We start from the raw sequence: 9849 nt of genomic DNA on the forward strand, positions 1-9849 counted from the left end.
GAGAAACGGGAGACATCATTGTTTTTGGAGGGTGTTCGGCAGGAAACTCTTACCGCGGGTGCCCGGAAAACTCGTCCCGGGAAAACTCGTCTCGGGAAAACTCGTCTCGGGAAAACTCGTCTCCGGAAAACTCGTCTCGGGAAAACTCGTCCCCTTTCGCTAGGTAGGAAAACTGGTCCCTTATTGAATAAATATCGATTGATACATTTTATGATCGTTCTTGAAGGAGAAATTGTTTTTTTTAAATAGACTATAGCCCCCCCCCATAATATTAAAAAAAAATTTTTTTACTTGTTTGATGTTTTTTTTTTTTTTTTTTTTTTAAATAAAATCGATTTTCTAAGTGTCCGTTTTCTACCTAACTGGCTAAGTTCTTAGTGGTTTCACTTATTTTAAAGCGTTTATTATGTTCATAAACGAGACCGCATATTTTTTTATATTAATATAAAAAGAATTTACTTATTTACTGTTGTTATAAAAGGGTAAAATCGATTTGGGTTTGTATTACTGTACACATAGATTCGAAAAAATTGTCAAAAAACAAATATATAACAAATAAATGTTATCAAAGGCAAGATAAGTTACTTTCCTACCAAACTGGATATATTTTTCGTGTTTTTATTCAATGTAACATGTTTATTCAGCTCGAAAAACATACAGTGTTTAATGTATTGGACAATTCAAAATAGCGGCCGACTCTCTCTTAAACACAGTAAGTTCGGGAATAGGTGTTATAAATAATAAACTAGACAAAATACTATTAAAAAAACACCGAATATATGTCAACCTATGTCACGGTAATATATATTGAGCGAATTTCTAACAGTAGTTTGTCTAGTTTATTATTTTTCGAATCTATGTGTACAGTAATACAAACCAAAACTTTAATATTTTTTTAAATATAATTTAGAGAGGGGGGGGGGTATATCTCCCTCGAAAAAACAACCAACAAAAAATGAAATTAAAAAGATTCTTGATAAACGATAGCGGAGTTTTCAATAAAATTGATTAATAAATTTATTTAGTGATTACTTTTTCTCTGAATGATTGATTTTAGAATTTTGAAGTAAAAATTAAAAAAATTAAAAATGAGTTAACGAGAGATTGTTAGCACATGGCATCTCTCGCGCCAAAAAAATATTTCGCTTTTGATTTATTAGTTAATTTTTGCAAAATTTGACAGGACGACAATAAATGTTGATAATTGATAGAATTATAATTTTAAATAACGCATGAGTGCATTGCATTTGGTATGAGAGAAAACGAAAACATAACAACAAAAAACTATCATAATTAAAAAACCAAAACAAAAAAGTAACGCTCCCAGTTTTTAATTTTTTTGTTTTGTTTTTTTATTATTGTTTTTATGACTCCAAAAAACATCGTTAAAATAAGAACCAAAATTTTTTTTAATTAACTTTGTATGAACATAATAAACGCTTTAAAATAAGTGAAACCACTAAGAACTTAGCCAGTTAGGTAGAAAAAAAAACAAAAAAAAACATTAAACAAATAAAAATATTTTTTAAAAATATTATGGGGGGGGGCTATAGTCTATTTTAAAAAGCAATATCTCCTTCAAGAACGATCATAAAATGTGTTTTCAATCGATATTTATTCAATACGGGACCAGTTTTCCTACCTAGCGAAAGGGGACGAGTTTTCCCGAGACGAGTTTTCCCGAGACGAGTTTTCCCGGGACGAGTTTTCCTAAATTCGGCCGGGGCATTGGAGCACATACATGGCATCTCTTGCGCCAAAAAAATATTTCGCTTTTAATTTATTAGTTAATTTTTGCAAAATTTGACAGGACGACAATAAATGTTGATAATTGATAAAATTATAATTTTAAACATAACAAAAAAAACTATCATAATTAAAAAACCAAAGCAAAAAAGTACCGAAGAATCGAATCGCTCCCTGTTTTTTAATTTTTTGGTTTTGTTTTTTATTATAGTTTTTATGACTCCAAAAATCATCGTTAAAATAAGAACAACAAAAAAATTTGTAATTAACTTTGTATGAACATAATAAACGCTTTAAAATAAGTGAAACCATTAAGAACTTCGCCAGTTAGATAGAAAACGGACACTTAGAAAATCGATTTTATTTAATAAAAAAAAAAAAAAAAAAAAAAAAAAACCTTAAACAAGTAAAAATATTTTTTTAAAAATATGGGGAGGGGGCTAGTCTATTTTAAAAAACAATGTCTCCTTCAAGAACGATCATAAAATGTGTTTCCAATCGATATTTATTCAATAAGGGACCAGTTTTCCTACCTAGCGAAAAGGGACGAGTTTTCTGGAGACGAGTTTTCCTAAATTCGTTCTCCATGGAACTAAAACCGCTACCAGTACCAAAAAAAATAATAAGTTTTTACGAGCGGTATACAAAAACAATGTTATTTTTCGTTCTTTTTTTTTTTTTTTTTTTTGAAGGGGTATTCAATTATAGAACTTGTACAACATTTAACAGGTGCTTTCTGCAGTTTAATTTACTGTTTTATAAATATCGTTTATGAAAAATAAGTACACTGTTATAAAGTTCATTCTTCTCCTAATAATCGCTGAAAATTTCGTATTGATCGGATAATTACCTGATTTTTGGTAGATTTTTAAAAAGACGGTCCGTCAAAAAGTACTGACCTGCCCCCCCCCCCCCCAGTTTTGGCGGTGCCTACTGTTTTTCCATAAGTAACGCCCCCCACCTCCATTTATCGTTTTTCCGTAAGTAGCGCGCCGATATACACCGAGCAGAAGAACTGTTTAAATTTTAAATTTCGGTGAAAGTGGAGAATGTTTCGTACACTCGCGGTAGCAAAACTTTTTTTTTGTTTTGTTTTGGAAACATTTACGTTTCTTTTTTGTTTTTCCTAATACATTTATGTTTTTTTTTTTTTTTTTTGCAAACATATTTTTTTGTTTTTGTTATTTTATTATTTTTTTTTTTTTTTTCAAATATAGTTTTTTTTTTTAATTTTGTAAACATGCGCAATCTATTACGATCTCTGCCGCCAATCAACCCACATAATGGATGCAATTGTTGATAACATTTTACCTCTAAGTGACATGAGTTTTCTTGAGTATTCCTTAAAGGATGTTCTCTTAGAAACGTAAAAAAAAAAAAAAAAAAAAAAAAAAAAAAAAAAAAACGTAAATGTTTGAAAATAAACAAGCAACAAAACGTAAATGTTTGGAAAAATAAAACTTAAATATGTTTGCAAAAACAAAAAAGAAAACGTAAATATGTTTGAAAAAAACCCCAAAAAAACTTAAATATCTTCGCAAAAAAAAAAAAAAATGTTTAAAATTAAAATATAACAAAAACATTTATTTTTATTTCAAGGGTGCCGTTATATACATTTTGTGCTTCCGTAACTGGGTGGACAGATAGTAACGCCACCTATTGTCAAACGGAGGAAACAGGCTCTCTCTTTCTTATAGATTACCGTGAAAACTATTTTTTAAATTTTATTTAAAGTATTTCAATGAGATGAAAGCTATTTTATTTTATGAAAAATATTTCCTGTCATTTAAAATATCCGCCATGTATCCATGCGCCTTGTGAAAAATCACGTGACTACGCGCACGTACATTTCAATAAGAACTACTCACGCGTAGCGTTAACAAATATGATGATATGGCGCAAAATAGTGTGAGGGTTCCATGCAAACGGTAAATTTGCGACGGGTTTGAATATCAGCTTCGTTGTCAGCGACCCGGAAAACCTATAAAGAACCAAATTTTATTGGTCGGTGTTTTGTTGTAGTTAAAGTAAACATTTACGTTATTTTTATATTGAGCTAGCCTGGGTGCCCGGCGTTGCCTGGGTGTTTGGAGATGTGTTGAGCATAAAAAAAAAAAAAAATAAAAAAAAAGTAGGCAGGTGTATAGTTAAAAGGGAAGGGCCTCACTCATAAGGGAAACTCAACAAGACACTGTAGTTAATCTCGATAAGCGACGTATGTGTGTACCTTTATTGGGTTCGCCATTTTTCTCTCTCCTTCCTGGAGAGCTCGAGTCAAGGGTACATAACTCGGTATTATGTTTACATGTTATTTTTTTTTATTTTTTAATTATTATTATTTATTTATTTATTTTATCGAAGCTGGAAGTCCTTAAATCTAGACGGTAATCGTCTGTTACGGATAGGTCTAGACCTAGCTTCAGATCTTTCGTTCTGTATTATATCTGTCATTTTCAGGGGTTCTTTATTTGAGTACCTGGTGTGGTTGGTTTTATTTGTATTTGAGGGTGTTGTTGGGTGTACTGGGTTTGGCATTGTAGGTGATTGTGGGGAATGAATCCTCATTCTGTTATTTGGCAGGTCGTCTGGTAGGGTGTCATCATGAGCCATGTTGCGGCTATCTGTGCTTATTTTGCAAAGGTAACAGCAGTTTCGGAGTGTGGTTTTCCTGCTGCCATCAACTAATATGCGGTATTGTCTGTGAGGGAGAGTTTCAACAATCATGCCAGTGTTGTCTCAGCACAGAGGTTTGTGTCCATGTTGGTTTTGAATTGACACATGTTCCCCGATTCTTAGCGGGTTGAGTTGTTGCCTGTTTTCAGTGTGTTTCGTGTTGTTGAGGAACGGCTGGTTAATGGCCCTCTCGCATACGTCGGCGAGTTCCAACCATTCACGGTGAAATTTTGTGGGGTTTGGTAAGTGGTCATTCAGGGGGCAAGCGAATAGAAGTTTTGATGGTGATGCACTTTTGTCAGGTGGTGGTGTGTTGCGATGGAGTCACACTTCATCCGTATCCAGTGAACCATTGGAGCTAATATTTGTTGTTAATATCCTCTTCATGTGCTTAACAGCTGTCTCGGCTCTGCCATTCCTTTGTGGAAAATATGCTGATGAGACTCGAAGGGATATGCGCCATGTTTTGAGAAATGTCCTCCACTCATCAGAGTTGTATGAGGGTCCACCGTCACAAGCAATTTCCTCCGGCACACCATAATTCACAAAATATCTGCGTAAGATGTTGTATACTGTGGAGATCCTGGCGTCTTGTTGCATTGAGGATACCTCTGTTCAACCTAAATATCTGTCAGCATATATCATATATTTCCGTTCAGCCATGTTGAAAATATCTGTTACTGTCGACTGGAAAGGATAGTCTGGGTTGACAGGCTGTATTGCGGGTTCTTTATGGTTTGATAGGGCAATTTCGTTACAGCGCTTGCACTGATTGCGCTTTTCCTGCAATTGTGCTCCCATACCAGGCCAAAAAAAACGTTGCTTAGCATTGCTTCTCATACTGTTGACCCCCTGGTGGCCAACATGGAGTTGGTCGATGAGTTCGCGACATAGGATTTTTGGAATTAATATGTGACCTTCCTTGAATACTAGAGACTGAACCGTGTATAGGTCGCTTCGCATATTCCAGAATTCTTTAACATTTGGCTGTAGAAGATCCTTGTGTTCAGGGAATCCCTTTTCTATTGTTTCTACGAGGTTCAGGTATTGGTGATCCATGGCTTCTTGGTGTATGCGTGCCATCTTGATAGGAGATGTTTCTCGGTTGTATCGGGATTCTATTCCAGCTTGCAACGCTTCTTCCATGCTGTCCGATTTATCTGCTGCGACTTTGATGGTAGGTGTAGGGATACAGGACATGACATTTGCTCTAACATTGGCATTGCCTGGTATTGATATGGCCCTAAACTGGTACATCAGGGTCGCCTCCCTGATATCTAAAATCCTGGGATTTTTTTATTTCATCCAACCTACGATCATTGAATATCGGCACAAGGGGTTTGTGGTCAATAGCAAGTATCAGGTGGGAGCAGCCTAAAACATTTTGCAGCTTTCCAATCCAAACTTTATAGCTAAAGCTTCCCCTTGAATTGGTACATACCGGTTTTCAGCAGGTCTAGTGAATCGGGGATTAGCATATACAACTTTCCAATGTTCTGGCCCACAACGGTGATCCATTGTAGACGGGCATGCACAATGTTTTTGAGTAGGGTAAATCCTATTCCTGCTCGACTCCAATCTGTAGTCAGACATGTTGGGCGATTTATTTCAAATGTTCGAACGCCATCCCGGATGCACTCTAGGATTGTTTCCTTGGATTGCTGGAAGAGTTGTTCCAATGTATCGTCCCAGTAAAACCTGCTGTTATGTTTCAGTAGTTCTAGGAAGGGCGACATGATGGGTGTTTGGGCAAACGCATATGAAATTTTGTTAATCAGACCAAAGAAAGATCTAACCCCTGTAATGTTTGTTGGTGATGGGAAGTTTCTGATGCCCTCAAGTAATTTTTGAGATGGTTTGCATCCTGTTAGGCTGATGTCGAAGCCAGCAAACTTTATATTGGAATTGCAAATTGGAATTTTTCTGGGTTAAATACTATTCCATTTTCAGCACATAGCATGATGTATCTAATAGTGTGCCAAAAGGACAGTGCCATATCATCATCCCACACGATAAAGTCGTCCACACAGTGAGCCACACGAGGAAAACCTTCTGTAATGGTGTTGAATCTCTTTGTGTAACCATCATTGGATGCTTGGAAACTTGGGGGGGGGGTCGCAAATACCTGTATCTACCCTATTCTTTTATGAAAGTGGTGGCATCCCAGGCTTTCACAGCCAGAGGAACACTGTGATATCCGTTCCAGGCATCCAGAATAGTTTTCTTTTTTCCTGGGAGTATCGTGTTGACAAGATTGAATAGAGAGGGTGTGTGGTGGGTTTCTCATCTTGTCGCTGCATTTAAATTTTGGAGCTCGACCGTTCTACGTGGGCTGCCGTCTTTTTTGGGCACTGTGATCATTCTCGAACACCATGTCGTTGGTGTCCCTGCTGGCACTGGTTCAATGATGTTCAGTGCTACATCTGCATCAAGCTGGGATTTGACAGCCTCTTTCCAGTGGTGGGGGACAGGGATTGGTTTGTGAACATTCTTAGGTTGATGGTTGTCAAGGAATGTGATAGTAAGCGGTTCTCCAGTGAGGGTCTGCAATTTCTGGTGCATACATGTATTAAATGCACTGCTGGCAAAGTGGCATTTGATCCAGCTTTCTATCTCTCCTCGATATTCAGGTGTGGCGGGAAATGGCAGCTTGTCTGGTAGTGGTGGGCATGGTGATCTGTATAGGCATCCGCAAGGGGCTAACACTTGGTCAGTTGGTTTGGGGTCCATCTTCGTTGTGGCTACCAGACTACTAAGTTGTGCTAGAAAGTCGGCATTGATAATTTTTAGTTTTTTCAGGGCAGTTTGTGATATATACAGGTCCTTAACCCTTGGGCTGATGTATATCACCTCCGAAAATGCTGCCTTACCGAGTGACATTGTGGCAATTAAGGCCCCCATGATGCGCAGGTTGTCATCATTAATGGCACGCAACCAGTGCCTAGTGCGCAGCAGATGTTCAGAAGTGCACCCAAGATTGTTTAATAAGTCCATACCAGCTTTACTTGTCTGAGCTTCTGTGTCTGCCAAAGCAGGCAATTGGACGGGTTAGTGTTTCATATTTGTATGTCTCAATCATCCGAGGTGTTGGTGGGCCTTTGTATCTAATGTGATGGTAATATTGAAAAATGGAGGTGGCTCTGGTCGGCCTGGTGTGAACTTGTTGTTGGTCCATGCACCATGCGGGATCCCCACTTCTTCCTCTAGTCGTTCAGGTTGCACAGTCATTGTCGATATGAACAAAGAATCTTCATCCTGGTTGTCATTTGGGTACTCTCCCATTATGGCATTTGACGATGTGCTGCTGTGGCATGTAGTTGAGAAGTGGTTCTCTTTGCCACATTTGTGGCATGATTTGCCCCAAGCAGGGCATTGTCTTCGTCCTTTTGGGTATGTCTTGTGTCCACAACCTTTGCATTTGCCATCATTATATTTCGTCTTATTTGGTGGTGGAAACTTTTTTGATGACGCAGATTTAAATTGGACCACTTGTGTGATCTCTGCTGGTTGGAAATGATTTGATGCTCTGGCGGTAGATTCCAGAGTCAAGAGGCATCTAGTTAAATCATTTAGAGTTGACAGAGACATAATCTCTGCTAAAATTTTGCTCTGGTGGGAGGTTTCCTGTAATCCGGCTATGATTTGAGATTTGATCATGTCCTCAGAAAATGACATTGCACATTGCTGGTTGCCATAAGTGAAAGCGCAGAGCATCGCTTGTGATTTCAACCGGGAAATAACGGATGTGATAGTCACTTTGCTTCATTACAAAGAATTGCTGACGGTATACCTCAGGATGGACTCACTGTGACAGATTTAATATATTCTAGCAGTTGTTCCTCTGTGGTATTATTCAGGGCATCCGGACCAACGATGTTGAACAACATTTCGTTTACAGATGAACTGTATGCAGCCCGTAGCTCATTTTGGATTTCTGTGGGGTCGGTAAGTTGCGTTATCTCTTTATAACGAAGCTATGCATCCTTAAAAATTACCCATTTGTTGTCTGATGAGTCAGGTTCTATCACTGGTCGCTCGGGTTTCACCCGTGAATGGAGCGACAATGGGGTGGGGGCGTGTTGCTCAGTGGGCAGAAGACGTGCCATGAAGTTCGTCATCTGTTCTTGCATGGCTAGTTGTGGTTGTTGTATTTGTAACATGAAAGAAATTGGGTCGATTTCTGAGTGTTTTGATGAAGCTTCGTTTGGGTTAGACATTTTTGTGTTTAACTAGAGCGTCAAAATGTATAGAATATGTATAGTGACTGGATATTAAATAAGTGGATATTAAAAAACAAACAAAGTTTACCACGTGGTGTGGGTGCATCCTTCGTCGTTCGTACGTATTTTCAGATTTATTATTTAGGATGGGTCGTTGTATTTTTCCTTTGTTTTGTTATTTTTTGTTTTTATCCGACTCCTGACACCATGTATAGTTAAGAGGGAAGGGCCTCACTCATAAGGGAAAGTCAACAAGACACGGTAGTTAATCTCGATAAGCGACATATGTGTGTACCTTTATTGGGTTCGTCATGACCGTGCTTTTCTCTCTCCTTCCTGGAGAGCTCAGGTCAAGGGTACATAACTCGGTATTATGTTTACATGTTATTTTTAAAAAATTTTTTATTATTATTTATTTATTTATTTATTTTATCCAAGCTGAAAGTCCTTAAATCGTCTGTTACGGATAAGTCTAGACCTAGCTTCAGATCTTTCGTTCTGTATTATATCTGTCATTTTCAGGGGTTCTTTCTTTATTTGAGTACCTGAGATCCTGATTCTGTTGTTTGGTAGGTCATCTGGTAGGGTGTCATCATGAGCCAGGTTATGTTTACAGCAGGTTCAAACTCGTACCGCGAAGGAGGCAAAGAATGTGAAAAAAAAAATGTGACGTTTTTGACATTTCACCCGTTGTGACGTAGACTTAAATTAAGGCTAGACAATTGAAAATAGCGGCAAAAAAAAGCGACCTCTCCCTGTAGAAAAGTGCCTAGTGGAGGGTGAAGAAATCAATGTTTTTGACCAATTTTTCGATATTTGTCATCCAAAACAATACCGATTTCGTGAATATCTGTCGCCTCTGTCAAAAGTTTTAGGTGGACATGCATACATACATCCATACATGATGATTGCAACGTCTTGTCAGACGTGTGCCACTCTCTCAGACATTTAAAATTCATGAGCCCAAATGTCTGAGGGAGTATCTATACAAATATGATGTTACAGAGTCTTAGCTTTGTACGACAGCTAAGTCTCTCTCTCGGTTCAAAATGTTGAGATCCAGCAACAAGCAAGAGCAAGATAGTCAGCAACAAATTAAACTGCAGACCAGCTTAATGCGGGTACTGGTCTTCCGCTTTATGGTTTTTTAAATCAGAGATTTGCTTCTCCTAGAAAGGTTGCCTTCACCACGGCTTACGGGAGCCCTCTC

Source organism: Euprymna scolopes, chromosome 2, assembly GCF_053919585.1.
Source record: "Euprymna scolopes isolate OS-2025 chromosome 2, ASM5391958v1, whole genome shotgun sequence".
Lineage (NCBI taxonomy): Eukaryota > Metazoa > Mollusca > Cephalopoda > Sepiida > Sepiolidae > Euprymna > Euprymna scolopes.